The following is a 19,677-nucleotide window of genomic DNA, read 5'->3' as shown; positions in this document are numbered from 1 at the left end:
GGTGGGGTTCCAGTGCTATTTGTCGCCAGTCTGCCTAAAGGTGGGTGAGAGTGTGCACTCCCCTCTCCCCAGGGAGAGTTACGACCACCTAACTGGGGTGCTGGGAGAGATGGCATGGTCAGGCTAACGTCCCGGACCATCTCTCCTCATCTGTTGTTTACCTTTTTCTTATTCCTGCCTTATGGCCCCCCCAAATCCACCTCTCCTCATTTGCTTGTCTCTCCATTTTCGCGTGTCAGTTGCCCTCGAGGCGGCGGTGTGTGTGTGTGTGTGTGTGTGTGTAGTGTGTGTGTGTGTGTGTGTGTGTGTGTGTAGTGTGTGTATGTGTGTGGGGTTTCCTACGACCGAGGCAGACCCGACTGGCGAGATATAAACCTCTACAGACACCCGGCCTTGATGAGTTAGGCCACATCACCTGCGGCTTTTGGTCTTCAGTATGAAACTCATCGCACTTACGGAACTGCTGTGGCGCGATATTGCGAGATGAATTAACGATGAAGTAGGTGGGGTTGTGTGTGAGGGCGTGTGTAGGGGGTGTGGGAGGGCGTGTGTGGGGGTGTGTGGGAGGGCGTACGTGGGGGGTGTGTGGGAGGGCGCGGGTGAGGGATGTGGGAAGGCGTGGGTAGCGGGAAAGGGACAGTTCTGACCCCTCCTGCTTGATGGCACGATCCTTAAGCACGACCGGACGACCTTTAGGCATATAACAATGTAACTCTGGACCTTATACCCTTAAGGGGGGACCAGGTCAAACGTTTTTTGCCGTCGTGGCTGAGGGATCGTCTTGTTCGAGGTCATGTTATCGTCGTAGTCAAGGTGGCATTGGTGTCCAGCTTCGGTGTATCGAAAGCCCCCGGCACAATCAGGCATGTCAACAGCAGTGTGATTATACAGTGATGGTACACTGCCGTCACCTCCTGGTGTTACGTTCTCGTGGAGGCGAACAACTGGTGCGGGTTTGCTTACTTGTATCTGCAGTTTTTTTCTCTCGTTCTTTTGCATCCTCCAGAGATCTCCTGTGAGTCTATAATGCCATCTGTAAAGGATTTTGAGGCGTTTTGATCAGATGGTTTGGTTGTTAGTTTGGGCTTATGAACTATAGATTGCCAGGGTTACGAAGAGCGCCACCGTGAAGACCCCCCCCCCATCCACCAGCAGAAAACCTCATGAATAATGATACATTACTCATGAATAATGATACATTACAAAAAATGATAGGCAATATGATATAAAAAAAAATGTGATATACTCTAATTTGATGTGATATGATAAGATATAGTATAACATTGGTATGATTTACTCATTATTTCTATCGATCCATGGGGCACATAGCACAGAGAGGCTTGTCTGTGGTTTTAAGATTAGCCTCAACACCTGAAGAAGGTGCTGAAGATTTTCAGTTCGTAGATGTAAGGCTTGACCTTCTGGTTGACGGCCTTATTGACCCTGGTAGTTAATAGACCTGAAACCCAAACAACCAGTTAATCAACCACTCTGCGTCTCGACACATCTATCCACCTCCCTCTTTACCCATCTAGTTGCACCCAAGTTTTTTTTATTTTCGTCCACGTTCGGAAGAAAACTTGATAAAGAAAAGTGAAGTGGACCCACGTCATGAAGTTTGCGTGTTCCACATGAGTGCCTGGGCTGTCTCCTACCTCATCGTTCATGGCCCCCTCACTGCCTCACACCTGCTCACCTCCTGCTCCTCATGATCACCTAGCACTCACGGGCCTTAATTACTCACAGACTCATGGGCTCTTTTTCCCCTTCTTGGTCTGTTTTCGCCTAGTCCAGCGTTCCTGTATTTGAAATGAAAATCAACGTTGATCAAATCAGCTCGAATTTCAACTTCCTTTTCTTTTTTTCATTTTTTGTTCTGTGAAGTGACAGACATGGCACGTTCATAACCGTGCCTCATTCATGACCATCTCAGTTGGGGATGAACGAGGAAGACAACAACATAATGTGGAAATAAGTCAGGGATTCACAAGTGTTTGTTGACGTGACTCTTTTAATTATGCTAGTTACGTGTTCCGTTTTCATCGAAGCTTCTATTCCTCACTGCATTTATCGTTTAGCGTCTCAGAACATTTTAGTTTTATCAGTTTCATGGGACGAAAATGGGACTTGCAGATCTCCGGAAGCCGTAGCGATGAGTTTCAAGTTCATTTTCCTGTTGAATCAGAATTCCCCCCAGCCTCTTGACATACTGAACAGACCCAGTGCCCTTGACGACTCTTGCCATATTGTTCTTACTCCTGGCACTGTCCTGGTGACGTGTGAGGTGGTGGCACTGCCCTGGTGATGTCTGGTGCTGGTGGCACTGTCCTAGTGACGTGAGAGGTGGTGGCACTACCCTGGTGACGTGTGGTGCTGGTGGTACTGCCCTGGTGATGTATGCTTCTGTTGGCACTGTCCTGGTGACGTGTAGCGTTGGTGACACTGTCCACATGACGGCTGATGGAAGTGGCACTGTCCTCGTGACGTATACATCTGGTGACACTGTCCTTGTGACGTGTGGTGCTAGTGGCCCTGTCCTCATGACGTGAGATGGTAGTGGCACTGTCCTCGTGACGTATGTTGCTGGTGGCACTGTCCTCGTGACGTATGCTGCCAGTGTCTCATCACGTGACTTCATCATATGAGAAAGTGATCGTATCTTATCGTTTTCCGGATGTGTCTCCTTGTTTGTGTGATAACTTACTGATTCTTTTGTTTCTTCATATACTACTATTTTGTTGTGTGGCATCGTTACTTTCTCTTGATCTCTTGATGTCCATATGAGATATGCCCATTGTCTTTGACACTGACATATATATTCCTATGAGTCCTCGGGGAGATGAAACACAAGTTCCCAAGTGCACTTTCGTGTAATAATCACATCATCAGGGGATATATATATATATATATATATATATATATATATATATATATATATATATATATATATATATATATATATATATATATATATTTTTTTTTTTTTTCTTTTTCTTTCTTTCTTTTAAACTATTCGCCATTTCCCGCATTAGCGAGGTAGCGATAAGAACAGTGGACTGGGCCTTTTTTGGAATATCCTCACCTGGCCCCCTCTGTTCCTTCTTTTGGAAAATTAAAAAAAAAAAACGAGAGGGGAGGATTTCCAGCCCCCCGCTCCCTCCCCTTTTAGTCGCCTTCTACGACACGCAGGGAATACGTGGGAAGTATTCTTAATCCCCCATCCCCAGGGATAATATATATATATATATATATATATATATATATATATATATATATATATATATTATATTCTTCCTTTATCTTTCATAAGAGGAGATGGAGAGGGTTGGATTATAACGCAGCTTCCACTGCACAGTCTTGGTGTTTTCAGCAATATTTCTTTCGTCAGTGGGAAAAGAAAACGAGTAAAGGTAGTTTCATGATGTTTCGTCTTCTCTCTCTCACTCTCTCTCTCTCTCTCTCTCTCTCTCTCTCTCTCTCTCTCTCTCTCTCTCTCTCTCTCTCTCTTTTTGTGTAGCACATGGCCTCCAGATCCACATTTCATTGTCTTTGACTGTTTCTAAAAAACCACCTCCATATTGCCCGAGTTCTAAGATCATTTATAAGGAGTAATAATAGAACAGTTCCTTGGTTAAGACTTATGGTAATTGTTCAGCGTTAAGATTATATCTGGAACTCCGTAAAGCACTTTGCAAAGTCTTCACGCTCCCTCCCTCCCTCACCAACCCGCCTGGGGAATTACCTTCGCCTGAAAGCCATTTAGCCAATAAACAGTGAGGTAAACGATAGAACATTACGAAAGATAAAACGTACGATAAGTTTCACGTCTTTGCCCAGGATTTTACGTCTTGGATTTTCGTATTTACAAGATTTTTACGATCTCCTTCACAACGTCAGTGTAGATATTAACCCAAGATTCACATGGTATCCATACCCGTTCAGTGTTGAGGATTGCTGATGTTCTGTGTTTACTCCCGTCTTGGAAAGCCAGAGGATTTCAGGAAACTCGATCCCAAAGGCGTTACTTAAAGCACACAGGGGACTCTCAAGAGACGGAGCCACACGAGTGTAGAACTTGCCTCCTGTGCTGGAGCAACTGATGATCGCGAAGAATGAATAGGGTAGGTAGACGACGTCACTCAGCGTTTCCAGAAAAGAAAAACCAGAGGCGTTTCCAACTACAGACAGCACAAACATGGGATGTAGGAAACAGGGGGACTGTGGACTGAAGGCCGCCTGGCAATGAACACTTGATATATGACTGTGTATAGTCCACTGGTGCCTGTGAGTTATCTATATCTAGAAGCTCTATAGAGGACCTGTAGGTTAGATATAGCTAGAAGCTCTATAGAGGACCTGTAAGTAATATGTATCTAGAAGTTCAAAAGAGGATCTGTAGGTTAGATATATCTAGAAGCTCTATAGCGGACCTGTAGGTTAGACACAACTAGAAACTCTATAGAGGACCTGCAGGTTAGATATATCTAGAAGCTCTATAAATAACCTTAGTTTCCGGAGGATGATAGAGCCCAAACAATTTTGATACACTCGACCCCACAAGAATAACTACATTAAAACTGATATCAAGTTCTGAGTAAGTTAGGGGATGGGTTTCCCATCTTTTGGAAAAGGGGAGGAAATATTTCCTTGACGCAACACACAAGATACAAACAGCATAAATTTTTTTCCCTCCACCCCCACCCACCCTTCTCATGCCGTCCACTGGATAATTTCCTTCGTGGAAACTCACCATCTGGGCTTCATTTTCTTCAGCAGCTACACTTTCCTCAATATGCCTTGGGGGGGTCTTACCACACACACACACACACACACACACACACACACACACGAAAAGGCTAATGCCGCCTTGAAAATGTTGTGGCCGTTGCTTGAAGGAACACTTAACTACTAACTATTCTTGAGTCTAACTATCTTTCTCACTATCTGGAATCTTGTCTTGTCATTTAGACTAACTATACCAAAGTCTGTCTATCATCTCTGCTAACTACTCTAGGGCGTGTCTATCCTCTTGACTAACTACTCTGGCCCCCCTTTTTCTAACCACTTCAGGGCTGGTGTGTCCTTTTTCATAACTGCTGTAGGGCTAGTCTATTCCTTTTCCCTAACTGCCCTAATGCCTCTCTACCCCCTTTTTTACTAGCTACTCTAGTGCTTGTTTCTCTTCCTCACAAACTACTGTACTGCTTGTCAGTCCTCTTTATTGACTGCTCTGAGGCAAGTTTACCCTCTTTACCAACAACGTTAGGAACTGCTTTCTCTTCATACTAACTATTTTAGGGTCTGTCTATCCTCTTTATTGATTACTATTTTAGGGTCTGTCTATCCTCTTTATTGATTACTATTTAGGGTCTGTCTATCCTCTTTATTGATTACTATTTTAGGGTCTGTCTATCTCTTTATTGATTACTATTTAGGGTCTGTCTATCCTCTTTATTGATTACTATTTTAGGGTCTGTCTATCCTCTTTATTGATTACTATTTAGGGTCTGTCTATCCTCTTTATTGATTACTATTTAGCGTCTGTCTATCCTCTTTATTGATTACTATTTTAGGGTCTGTCTATCTTCTTTATTGATTACTATTTTAGGGTCTGTCTATCCTCTTTATTGATTACTATTTAGGGTCTGTCTATCCTCTTTATTGATTACTATTTAGGGTCTGTCTATCCTCTTTATTGATTACTATTTAGGGTCTGTCTATCCTCTATATTGATCACTATTTAGGGTCTGTCTATCTCTTTATTGATTACTATTTAGGGTCTGTCTATCCTCTATATTGATCACTATTTAGGGTCTGTCTATCCTCTTTATTGATTACTATTTAGGGTCTGTCTATCCTCTTTATTGATTACTATTTAGGGTCTGTCTATCCTCTTTATTGATTACTATTTAGGGTCTGTCTATCCTCTATATTGATCACTATTTAGGGTCTGTCTATCCTCTATATTGATCACTATTTAGGGTCTGTCAATCCTCTTTATTTATTACTATTTTAGGGTCTGTCTATCCTCTATATTGATTACTATTTAGGGTCTGTCTATCCTCTTTATTGATTACTATTTAGGGTCTGTCTATCCTCTATATTGATTACTATTTAGGGTCTGTCTATCTCTTTATTGATCACTATTTAGGGTCTGTCTATCTCTTTATTGATTACTATTTAGGGTCTGTCTATCCTCTATATTGATCACTATTTAGGGTCTGTCTATCCTCTATATTGATTACTATTTAGGGTCTGTCTATCCTCTTTATTTATTACTATTTTAGGGTCTGTCTATCCTCTATATTGATTACTATTTAGGGTCTGTCAATCCTCTTTATTTATTACTATTTTAGGGTCTGTCTATCCTCTATATTGATTACTATTTAGGGTCTGTCTATCCTCTTTATTGATTACTATTTAGGGTCTGTCTATCCTCTATATTGATTACTATTTAGGGTCTGTCTATCTCTTTATTGATCACTATTTAGGGTCTGTCTATCTCTTTATTGATTACTATTTAGGGTCTGTCTATCCTCTATATTGATCACTATTTAGGGTCTGTCTATCCTCTATATTGATTACTATTTAGGGTCTGTCTATCCTCTATATTGATTACTATTTAGGGTCTGTCTATCCTCTGTATTGATCACTATTTAGGGTCTGTCTATCCTCCCAACTGACTTCTTTAGCTCTTGTCTATTCTTTCTGACTACTCTCAGGCCTGTCTATCCCCTTCAGTAACTGCTCTTTTGCTCGTCTCTCCTCTCTACTAACTACTCCAGGACCATTTTCTTCACTAGTTACTGTAGATTGCGTCTCATTCACTTTATTAAGTTCTCTAACTCCTGCTACTAACTACACTTGAGCCTGTCTATCGTCTTTACTAACTTTATCTAGAACGTGAACTTCGTTCTGTACTAACTCCCCTAGAACACGTCTCTCTATTGTACTAACTACTCTGGAATCTTGCTACCCTATGTACTAACTACACTAGAACATGACTAACACACGTAGCCTGAGAGCCTGTGTATCCTATGTACTAACTGCTCCATAACTTGTCTATCTTATGTACCAGCCAAGTTAGAACATGTCATACCTATGTGTTGACTTCTCTAGAACATGTTTTTCCCGTTTTTCTTATGTACTGAACAACTCTATAACCTGTTCTCCCTTTTCCTTATGTACTAAATAACTCTAGAACCTGTCTGTCCTATGTACTAATTACTTTAGAACCTGTCTATCCTATGTACTAACTACTTTAGAACCTGTCTACCCTATGTACTAACTGCTTTAGAACCTATCTATCCTATGTACTAACTACTCTTAGAACCTGTCAATCCTATGTACTAACTACTCTTGAACCTGTCTATCCTATGTACTAACTGCTTTAAACCTATCTATCCTATGTACTAACTGCTTTAGAACCTGTCTATCCTATGTACTAACTGTTTTAGAACCTATCTATCCTTTGTACTAACTGCTTTAAAACCTATCTATCCTATGTACTAACTGCTTTAGAACCTATCTATCCTATGTACTAACTGCTTTAGAACCTATCTATCCTATATACTAACTACTCTTGAACCTATCTATCCTTTGTGCAAACTACTCTTAAGACCGGCCGATTCCTTCATCTACATATTCTGAAGTCTTATCTATCCTCTCCACCAACAACTTTAGATCATATCTATCCTCTCTACTATCAACTCCATCCGTCGTGACAGACACCTCCACCGCCTTCCTAGTCTACTTTCTTGAGAATCTTCAACTTAACAAAGGTCCTCTTCCTCCTCCTCCTCCTCTTCCTCCTCTTCCTCCTCTTCCTCCTCCTCTTCTTCTTCTTCTTCTTCTTCTTCTTCTTCTTCTTCTTCCTCCTCCGTACGCCTTCTGTCAGATTTTCAGGTCCCCATATATTCGACGTTGCTGGCGGACCCGCAGAAATCTTCCTCACTGTGTTGTTTTCCTCCGTTGTTTACGTGTATAGTTCGTGTGATTCTGGGGGCCAGACGATAGCCTTCTAATTATATTGTTGCGAATAGTTAAGTCTGTACGGGGACGACTGTGATAATGCAAAATGCATTTTCTATTAGTTGCTAATTACTCTAATGCTTTACCCTTGTAATTATCATTGAGATAAAATGTTGAGTAATGACTGCAACAATTTAATTTGCCACTCGCAATGAAAACAGCATGCATGGTGTTAACGTACAATTAGTGGGGGAATTTGAGTGTTTGTGTGTGTGTAATTACCTATTTGTAATTATCTATTTTTACTCAGCAGGGAGGGAGTTTTACACTCGTTGGGCCTCATCTCTTGAACTTACTTACTATCATGCCATTTTTCAGATTACTGTGTGTGTGCTCTCTGCATTCACCAGTGTCTTTAGTCATTTCGTTCCATTCATCTTCTACTCTTATACAATAATATTAACTCCTTTCATCGTCTTTTCATCAAGCTTTGTGCTTAACTTCACGTTATGAAATCTAAATGCTCTATCGCTACATCTCTCGAGGAATTGTCTACATCATCTGTCTTCTTTAGAAGACTTAAAGATTGTAATCAGGTCACTCCTCTGTCTTCTTTATTCATGGTGGGCAAAGTTAAGGCATCTCTCTAGCCTTACCCTGTAACTCAGTTTTCTTAATCATAGTATCGTGTTTGTTGCTATCCTCTAGACCTTCTTTATAAGCTCACTGTGTTTCTTCAGGTGCGATGACCTATCTTGAGGACATGTTTTAGTTTCGGCCTTATGTAGGATATGAACAACTTGCTAGATATATCCTTATCCATGAACCTTAATGCAGTTCTAACTTTTGCCAGTAGAAAGATGGTCTCCTTAAATTTTCTTCTTAGTTGGGACTCAGGACGACAGTATAGGTACGATGTCGACTCCCTATGCCTCCCACACACACACACACACACACACACACATCCCTGCAGCTTACATCAAGCTCGATGGTTGTCAGATCGAGGCCTTCTTTCGCTGTGACCCGTCCTCATTACTTTACATTATCTCGAGTTAAAATTCATCAACCATGTATCAGACCAGCTTTGGAGTCTGTCAAGATCCTCTCGTTAATTGATGCAGTCCTCCTCACTTTACATTCTCCTCAGGGCCTCTACGTCGTCTGCAAACGTATGCAGGTAGAAGTCCATACCTTCTGACAAATTGGTCACATAGATTAAGAAGAGTAACAGGTCCCAGAACAGAACCTTGCGGCACTCCTCTACTGGTGACCTCCACCCGTTTGGAGAAGGCTCCTCTGACACGCGTCCTTTGATCCCTTCCATCAAGATTAATCTTCTTTCTCTCGAAAGAGTCTCCCCCTTATTCGGTCACATTGATTCAGCTACTTAACCATCCTTCCTTGCTCGTAGTGTGTCAGATGGTTTCAGGAAGTCCACATACAAAAAGTCCTCATCCCAGGTTTCCTCAGTGTCTGAGGCTCACTGACGGAGCTGTAACGGGAGAGCTCTTTAAGGTTTTAGATGCATGGCTTGTGACAGTGGGAGTGAAGGGTGGTTGGTCAGGTGTTTCTGGATGGATTTTTTTTGATAGTTTTTCACGACTTACCTTCTCAGGGGTGAGGTTTATTGTGGCTTCATCAAACCAATGCTGTTTCTCAGTTGGGTGATTTCTCTCCTGTAGAAAGTCGTCCATTTGCTTTCTAGATTAATTTTTTTCCAGAACTTTGCAGACCACACTCGTCAGGGACACTGGTCTGTCATCTAGTGCCTCTTCTCGGTCGTCTTTCTTACAGGTGGGAATGAAACTTGTCCTTTTCCATACCCCCCTGGCACTTTGCTTTTTTCCACCGATGTCCTGAAGAGCATTTCAAGAGATTTTGACAAGTGTATCTGACCACATCTTCAGCACATATGTTGAAATTTCATTATGACCATGAGCCTTGTGTGGCTCAAGGCTATTTTAGTATTCTCTTCATGATTCTCTTCATGTTCTTTTTCTAGATACCTCAAGTACCTTCTGAGGCCTTCCTTCCCTTTCCATCTCATTGGTGTTTGGGGTTCGCAGCGTCCTCCAGTGGGAACACAGTCTGGAACTTGCCATTCACTTCCTCACGTGTCCTAACATCGTCCTCCACCACAATTGATCCCTCTGAATCCTTTAACCTGAATAGCGCATCTTTAGCTGACGATTTACTCATGATTGAATTATGGAAAAAGTTTTTGGGATTTTCTCCTGCCTAGTCCACAATATTATTGTCAAAGGTTCTTTCTGATCTTGCTGTACTCGTTCTCGGATCCATCATGCCTTATAGATGGTGACTGGCCGGAGTCTCACCTTTATCTTCGCCGTTGTAGATACGTCTCGAAGATAGTTCACTTTCTTTTTTTTTGACAGATTTCGTCGAGCCGTTCCTCCCTGTGGCTTAACCTTCCCAGTGTATGTGAGGCTCGAACGTGTACCCATGTCTCTGCTCCTTCACTGTAAATTGCACACAACCTTTCACCACAATACCCTGGTTCCTGGCGACTGAACTTCCATTTTCCCGATCTGTGTGTGTGTATATGTGTGTGTGTGTGTGTGTGTGTGTGTGTGTGTGTGTGTGTGTGTGTGTGTGTGTGTGTGTGTGTGTGTGTGTGTGTGTGTGTGTGTGTTGCATACAGGCTGACCTCCCGGGTTTTTACCTGGCATCGCCCTAGTCCAAAGCCTCCAAGGTCATAATTCTTTCAGTCCAACTGTTATGGACAGTGGAAGACACGATAAGATAGATAGAAAGATAAGCAGGTTAGTAGATAGATGGATAGATAGATAGATAGATAGATAGATAGATTGATTGATAGATAGACAGAGAGACAGACTGACAGAAAGATAGATAGATACATAGATAGATAGATAGATAGATAGATAGATAGATAGACAAGTAAACAGAAGGAACGTGAAGATAGAAATAGGCATACACAAAACACTCCCTACCTCCTCACCTGACATAGACCAAATTTCACGAGATCTGGAAGGATGATTTTCTGTTTGAGCATAATAACTTGGTTAAGTTTCGGAAGAAGTTCCCTAAAAGCCCTCACCGCGACGGACTTTAGCCTCCCTCGAGTACGAAGGGAGAACGCATGAGTACGACCCTGTGACTCAAGTACGACGGTGTACGACTCTTCAGTACGACTGTGTACGACTCTTGAGCATACCTTTACGAGTCTTGAGCACGACCGTACGACCAAGCAGAATGGTATGGCTCTTGAGCGCAACGGTACGACTTGAGCTAGGTAGGTACGACTCAGGCACAGTGGCTAGGCTCCAGAGCACAAAGGTACGACCTGAATACGACTGTATGGAACTTGAGCACGACTTTATGACTTCGTATTTCGACTCGTTCCTTTAGGGTCAGGTGAATGACCAATGTAAACATACCCAAGGGTCGTAAGCTATAATGCTCAAGGGGCGTGAAGTCGTGCTGAAGAGTCGTACTCTCTTGTTTAAGGGTTAAAGTCACTCATCATAGACAGTCAGGTATACAGGTGCACAGGTAATGACACAGTCACACACATAGATGCCTACATGTAAAACACACACACACACACACACACACACACACACACACACACACACACACACACACACACACACACGGATTTCACAGGTACTGGAACAGATGGATGGAAAATATACCCGTGTTGCTAAGATTTAAATATGTGATATAAAATGAATATATTTGAAACGGAGACATGAGATACAAACACAGATCCACTAATGATGTAACGTTTTTCTTAAACCTAATTTGAGATTATCTTGTCCGTGTGATGTGTATGCTCAAACCTTAGCTCAATTATGATTGAAAATGCCCTTTCTTTTCCATTATATTTTTATTCATCAGTGGTTTTCTCTACACATATCTCTTATTCATGATAACAAATGCATAATCTGGAGAAGTTCATTGCAAATGATTTTCTTTTCTTCAGAAATTTGTAGTTATGTTATGTTATGTTTCGTTCACTCAAGTTGTTTATCGTGGTGACTGTCTCTGCATCTTACCGATTTGTCGGTTATCGAAGCTTTTTTTGGGGAGGACTTGCCGTCGGGAGTGCGTTAAGCCTGGAGTGCAAGATAAGGAGAAAATGAACTCGAGTTTTGAAAGGGTTGAATAAACTGAAATTTGCCTGTTGGAAAACATAGGAGATATGCGAGCGTTCTGTGTGTGCATCGTTCCACTGGTGCTGGCGAGAACGAAGACTCGTAGGATGTAACGAGTGATGTGTGTAGGGCGTAAAGCCTGGAATCAGGTCACTGGAGGGGAGTAAAGTCTTCATCTCTGTAGGGTAAACAAAATCTTGTTAAGTTTAATACCTCCAAGACTCAGTCATTTTTTTTTTTTTTTACCCATCTCTCTATCGAAAATTCCTCACAACTCTCGTCTCTCCTTTGACGGTTCTGTAATTCTACCTCTTGACTCTATGAACTTACTTGGCATTACTGTGACATTCACTCTTTCTTGGAAACCTCACCTTACGGGAGTAGCTAAGTCTGCCTCTAAGAAACTGGGTGTTCTCTTTAGATGTCGAAGCTTCTGCTCTCACATTCGCGGTGCCTCTAGCTCTATATTCTTATTTGGACAGAGTTGAGTCGAAAGCGGTTCGACTTATAAGCTGACCTAGGTTAACTTCCACACTTGACCCCTTGCGCTATGTCACAATGTTGTTTCACTTTCCCTCTTCTATAGGTATTACTTTAATTTCTGCTCCCGAGAGCTGGCTGCTTGTGTGCCCACACCACTAGCTAGACCATGCAATACTCTGTAAGCTGCTGCGTTACATGATTATTATGTGGCCATCAGCAACTCGAGGGTGGGCCGTTTTGATACCTACTTCTTTCCCTTCACGTCGAAGCTTTGGAACTCTACCTTCTCATGTTTTTCCCAATAACTATGACCTGGCACAGTTCTAAAGACAGGTCTCTCACTTCCTACAAAATTCGTAAATACTTTCCCATGTCTTTTCTTTTTCCGTTTCACAATTCTCTCTATATTTCAACTGAGGCCCGGCTTTAATGTAGACTTTTGTCCGTGACTGGAGCCTTCAACATGAAAAAAAAAGAAACGTAAAATGAAGAGAAAGAGAAAGGTGTTGATTATGAAGCCTTTCCCCGAATCACTGTAAGGATGTGACGTGAGGTGTGTCAAATGGTATCATCATCACTGAATGTGAGAACGAGAAACCCCAGGCAGCATTATTGAAAGGGTGAGGAGAAGCATGATGACCCAAATAGCATCATTGGAACGGCATAAAGCTCTCAGTACCATCAGTGAGACGAGCCCTGAGCCTGGAGCCTCAGGCAGGAAAATAAAAGATTGAAGAACACGAGACCCTGAAAGAGGAATACAACAAAGGGAGTGCAGACCGCGAGACCTCGAGAGTTCGATTTCTTGAATGACTTTGCTATGATGCCCGAGACTTCCTCCCCGACGTAAATTGCCAGAGACGACCATTCACCGAAGGTTCTGCAGCGTGAGAAGGATCTCATTGTGCCCGAAGTGAAGGAGCTCTTAATCTTGAGTTAATTAGCGCTACCTGCCATCTGTGCTTGCAGTTCGAGTGGCTCTCTTGAAGGACTTCGTCTCCGGGTCTCTGCTGAAAAGTTTCAGGGTGGGTTGAACCTGCGAGTGGCCGGGGCTGATTTGGTTATTCTAGTTCAGTTTCACTCGTGAAACTTCGGCCGATAGACTCCCATCACAGATCGAGTCTGTTTCATTTAAGGAATTCGCCCAGAAGGACCTCTGGAGCGAGATGGATCACCCCCATCTTATCCCTCGCCGAAAAATGCTTTTTCGACGTTTTATTGCTGGTCAAAAATTAATCATTTAAGGCCCACTCTTTTGTCACTGGTCTTTCGTTTCACACAGAATATCACACAGGGATTATTCGAAGTGTTTCTCGTAAATAGATGTACTTCTGGATTCCAGTTGAGATGGATTTCCAATTCTAGAAGATGTTTGTGAATGCATTTATCTTGATTTGCTGAATATAAACGTAATGGGTTGGCCTCAGTCACTCGCGGACGCAGGACCGTAAGAGAAGATTGAATGTAGGAATAATGTTCCTTCTTAAGATCTTTCCATCACTGGAGATTCTCCTTCTCTGGTCTCGTTGGCTCTACGGTTCCGCTCACCGCTGTGCTACACAGCCCCCGACCCCATTGTCTTCCCACAAACGTTGTCGTATTTCACTTCTTTGTCTCTGGTTTTCCGTTTCACTTACACACACACACACACACACACACACACACACACACACACACACACACACACACACACACACACACACACACACACACACACACACACACACACACACAGCCTACCTACCTACCTGCCCGTCAGCGCTGAGGAAGTCGGCCTCGTCTACTGAGTAGTGATGCTGTGTGTATGTTTCTGTAAAGGAGTTTGGGATAACTGAGCAGTAAGCAGTCATTGTCTTCATCGTGATACTTGGATTTTGGGCACGAGGGGTCTTGAGATTCGTTGAATATGCGAAGGGATGGGTGATGCCAGGAACGTAGCCGAGAAAGTGTAACACGCACATGTCTGGGAAGTGAGATTTCAGACGGGCTCTTGACGCGGAATGATGTTCAAAACTGAGTCAGGAGGGCGGCTGTTTAGTGCTGCTTGGGTCAGTTCGATGTTTTAACGTTTTGTCAGTGTCTTTATTACTTGGGGTTTGGGGGTTTTTTTTGTGAGTATAGGTAGCTGGGGTATGAGGCTGGGGTTAGCTTTATAATTCTGATGTGGAGGTTGGTGGAATGGTTTGGAGTGGAAGTGTCTGCATGGTGCGCATATTGAGATGGGATTGTGTTAGGATGATGTTCATCTCGTTGTGTAGGTGTTGAGTGTTTGTAGTATCTGGGCGGCCAGTGATGGGTCAGAGTGTCCCAGTTTGCATGGTTTCCAGTTCTGTTATATTTGCTCGTAGGAGAGGATGGATGACCAGGCAGGTGAGGCGTAGATAGGGTGGAGCGGTTGATTTGTTTGTAGATATGCTATGGATTCAGTTCCCTTGTCCGAATTTTTTAAAAGTTAGTGCTCGCATAGCATTTAGTTACACTGCTACTGAATATAGGTGGAAAGAGATAATTTACGACATGTTAAGTACATTTCATCTTCAGAAAAATTATGAGAAATTGAGTACACACACACACACACACACACACACACACACACACACACACACACACACACACACACACACACCCCGTCATGGCTGGTAATGTGTGTGGTTGATCGTGTTGAAAGCATGACCGATCTCTTTGTAAGTGAGGAACAAAGGTGTTAACTCCTTTGATTTTTTTTTACTTTTTTTTTTTTTAGTATGTATATCAAGCTGTGCATGAGGAATTTATGGATTGAGAGAAGGCATGCGATGGTATGTCGACAAGGACATTGAAAAGGTTTAACTCAGTCTTTGGAAGACTGCTGCTGTACGCTAGTGAGTTGAAGTATTTTTGAAAGCAGCATCGCTTGTGTGGCAGTGAATGACGGTGTGAGGGAAAGTTGTGCGGCACATGAGTGTGTTAGGACCACGTACTATGGCCGTGAGGACGTGAGTAGGTTGCGGTCAATGTGAGGAACTGCTCAATCGTGGTGGAACAGAACAGAAGTTACTGTACGGTTATACCTCCTTTCCTCGAACAGCTAAGCTGTGAAATTCTCTTCCGCCTTTCCTCTTTCTCTCTTCCAGTAACCTTCCTGCTTTTAAGAGTAAGGTCTACAAACACCTGAGGAGCCATGATCAATTTCTTCATTACTTTTCTGTTAATCATCTCTTTCGTGACCCCCCGAGATGGCCTTGATTGGCACATGTTTTACCCGGGCTATGTTCGTTACTATAAAGACCATTGCTGTGTGCAGATGATGCTATCCTATTTGTTGAACAAGCAAAGACACTGCGCAGAACGTTCATTCTCCCAAATGATGTAATTAGGAATGTATTAAGAGTTAAATCAGAATTAGCATTGGGAAGGAGGGAAGGAATATACAGTTGATGGAGAAGAATAAGGCGTAAAATATTTAGTCCAGATATTTGGTAATAATGATGAATAATGATGGTAGCGGGAAGGCTGAAGTTGAGAACAATGTATAGAAGAAGAGATGAAGATATGGAGGCTCATTGAGGGCGCTGGTGAAGAGGAGTCGGTGAAGTGTGTTGGAGGTTGTGATGATTAGGCACTTCTCCCGTTGGGAGTTGTTGGTTTCCTCAAGAAAAGATAAAGGGAAAAGAAACGAGAGGAGTGGGGGTTAGTCAACGTGCTTAGAATAGGAAGAATTAGATGAAGAGGGGAAAAGATCAGAGACATAGGAAAGATGTAAAGATATGATTAAAAAGGAAAATGAATTTGATCCTTTCTGAGATGATAAAGCCATGAAGGAGACATATGGCACAAGATTGATTAAAGACGATAACACTGAGGCTGGAGACCAAGCAGAAGAAGGACCACGAGAGACATAGACGTAGACCGTGAATGAGTGTTTGAAGGTCTGTTAGATGAGGATATCCGCCCAGGGAATGATGACTGACCATATGCAGAAGACGGTGCTTTACGTAAGGTACGTTCAAGGGTGTGAATATTGACGGTACACCCACCTGGAGACTGATGGTCGTACGTAGAGTGAATGGATAAGATGCGCTGCAGCCGCAGCGAAGAAGATTTTTCATTTAGCACACTGGACGCATAGATACACAGAGCAGGCAGGTGACTGAAGACCTGTTGGCCTAATGATAACGGGGCCATCCACAAATGCTGTTGTTTTTTCTGTTATCGTTTATTTGTAGTTAATGACAACCTGTCGGGTGGAAATAACCGTCTAATCTGATCTTAAAGGAGTTTCTTGTTTCGGTGGTTATGACATTAACAGCCAACTTATACCAGATTGGAAACTGAAGCTGTATCTGAGTTGGTAAAGCTGGACGAGCCATAGCAGCTATACCTACACGTAAGTGGTCGAGGGAATTAGACAACACACCACAAACTCGTTTGTTCGTTTCGCACGAACCCCCCTTCCCTAGACCCATCCCAACCACGCACCTTGCCCTTAAGTGCAAGATAAACACGAACCAGTTGACGGTGCCTTTCAACGGATGTCGCTGCGTCTAAGTGCCCCTCTCCTCAACGCGGCTGTGCCACACACACACACACACACACACACACACCCTCTCCTCCCCCATCCCCTTCCCCCCTGCAATACGTCTGTGTCGAGGTCTTGTGTTCCCTGCAATTGCGTTAGTCTTGCAGCCTTCACACACGCCATTCTGGACGTCTTGTTGCATTTGTGTATCTAATGTGGATGTTGCCCAATACGTCCGTGGTAATGAGCCAGGTAGACTCAGTGTTGCAGTATGGCCTGGCGACGAGTTGTCGTTCCTCCTCTGGTACACTGGGACCAGTCAAGCTGCAGGTTAGTGGAAAGTGAAAACGTAAGAAATTGGTTATCAGATGTCCCAATTAGTCGCCTATTTTCGGAGAATGAATATCCCAGTTAGTCCCCTATTTTCGGATATTAGATACTCCAATTAGTCGCCTATTTTCGGATGTTGAATATGCCACTGAATCACCTATTTTGGGATATTAAAAGTATCCCAGTTCGTCGCCCTATTTCCATCCGAGTGTGGGGGAGTCGAGGAGGAGTGCAGAGGAGACGTGCATCACACTAGCCGCTCCGCACCTCGACCTGGTCCTCGCCGGAGAGAGAGAGAGAGAGAGAGAGAGAGAGAGAGAGAGAGAGAGAGAGAGAGAGAGAGAGAGAGAGAGGCTCACTGGACGTCTCAGGGCTAGATCCCTCCTCGCCTGTAGCCCTAGGGAGAGAGAGAGGGGGGGGGGATGGGAAAGGGGGGTTTGGGGGGTAATCCTACGTCAACGATAAAGAACTTTTAGTATAATTTGGCTCGTGAGACGCAACCTTTGTCTTGCTGATCTCAAAGAGACGGTGGCGGAGTTGAGGGATGTAAAGAGGAGGGGGAGGGGAATCGTACCTGCAAGGACTATAATCATCAGCCTGTGAAGGGCAAATGACCTCTGTAGACTAGTGGAGTATGTAATATATATATATGGCTGTGTTTAAACGCTCTTCTGTTTTTTCCCCTCCCTCCCGACCGAGATCTTTGAATTGTGTGCGGGGGAAAAAAAAGATGACTTATTACAGGGGATCTTGAACGCTTAAAGGATCTGTAGGAATGATTCAAAGGTTTTCACAAGAAATGGGTAAAAAGTCGCTTTTAAGATATATATATATATATATATATATATATATATATATATATATATATATATATATATATATATATATCATAGCCCATAGCCTAGCGGTAGCATTCCCGTCTGTTACACAAGGGTCCCGGATTCGATCCTGGCTGTTGGAGGTTTGTATGTTCGATGAAGGTGTGCGTTCCTCTGTACTTTCTTCGTATATGTATATATATATATATATATATATATATATATATATATATATATATATATATATATATATATATATATATATATGAAGATAGATAGATATGCGCGCGCGTGTGTGTGTATGTGTGTGTGTGTGTGTGTGTGTGTGTGTGTGTGTTCTCAGTTCTTCAGCATCTATTTTAGCTGGAAACAGAATGAGCGTTATTATTTTTTTTTCAATCTTACATTGTGTTAACTGCTCCATATTAGCGTTTTATGCTAAATAGATATTTCATTTAGGACGGACGGAAGACTTGGCGTGAAGGCAAAACTCGTGCTACAGAAACATGTGAGATGAACTACAAACATTTTCGCTGTTGCTGTAACGTGTAAGGAGATCGAACAAGGGAATGGTAGCGTTACAACACTCGGGTCGAAGTCATAATATTTTCTACAGAAAGTTTTTTTTTTTTATTTTCGGTAAAGTCTAATGTTGAGGTAACTCTACAAGAACTAGAGTTAAGATCAGACTTTTATTTTTTGACTTGCTGTTATATCTTCTCAGACGTCCAGTTTGATAACAAGATCGGATCTCTTTGGTGCCTTATAAGCAATGACTATTTACGTTACGTTAGTCTACGCTGAAAATTAAGAGTGTACACATCTTCATGGCGAACTCGTGGTACGTTTACGTCAGCGAGATACGGACGCGTTAATCCCGAAGTGAATTAATACAAAGAAGGATTTTCAGTGGATTATAGGTTTTCCCTCAGTCTTTGGACGATGTCTCTCCCCTTCACGATGATCCCCCCCTGCCATGATCTCCGAGATCGGTTGGTTGTTGTGTCAGTCTACCCCATCCGTCCACACGCTAGTGGTCCACAGCGAACACCTCTTCCTCAGGCGACATCCCAGAGACGGAGGAACTTGGAGACCGTGTCTCCGGGGCAAGTTTCAGAAAGATGGAGACGTTGCAGTAAAGTTTTGTCCGCCAGATAATCTTATGGGGCAACTTCAGTTAATCGCCTTCAGCAAGGCGGTACTACGACCCTTGTGCAGGACGGTACGACCCTTTGAGCAGGACGGTACGACCCTTGAGCAGAACAGTACGATCCTGGAACACAATTGGTACGACCTTTGAGTATGACAGCTCAGGCCATTAACCTAACCTTAATCGAGAGTTTTAGGCTCTCACTCCAAAGGTTGGTACCGTCATACTCAAAGGTCGTACCTTAATGCTCAAGGGTCGTACCGTCCTTCTCAAAGGTCGTAGCCGTCG

The 19,677-nt window shown here is 42.9% G+C and overlaps 1 protein-coding gene across 2 annotated transcripts in view; it reads right to left on the bottom strand.

Moving 5' to 3' along the window:
* The window catches only part of LOC139766679 (carbonic anhydrase-related protein 10-like), a 401,338-nt gene that overhangs the window by 83,871 nt on the left and 297,790 nt on the right, over positions 1 to 19,677 (bottom strand). The gene's annotated exons all lie outside the window — the stretch shown is intronic.

The sequence above is a fragment of the Panulirus ornatus genome, chromosome 58 (genome assembly GCF_036320965.1).
Source record: "Panulirus ornatus isolate Po-2019 chromosome 58, ASM3632096v1, whole genome shotgun sequence".
Lineage (NCBI taxonomy): Eukaryota > Metazoa > Arthropoda > Malacostraca > Decapoda > Palinuridae > Panulirus > Panulirus ornatus.
Note: the sequence above shows the minus strand (reverse complement) of the source record. Positions and strands in the feature narration are given on the sequence as shown.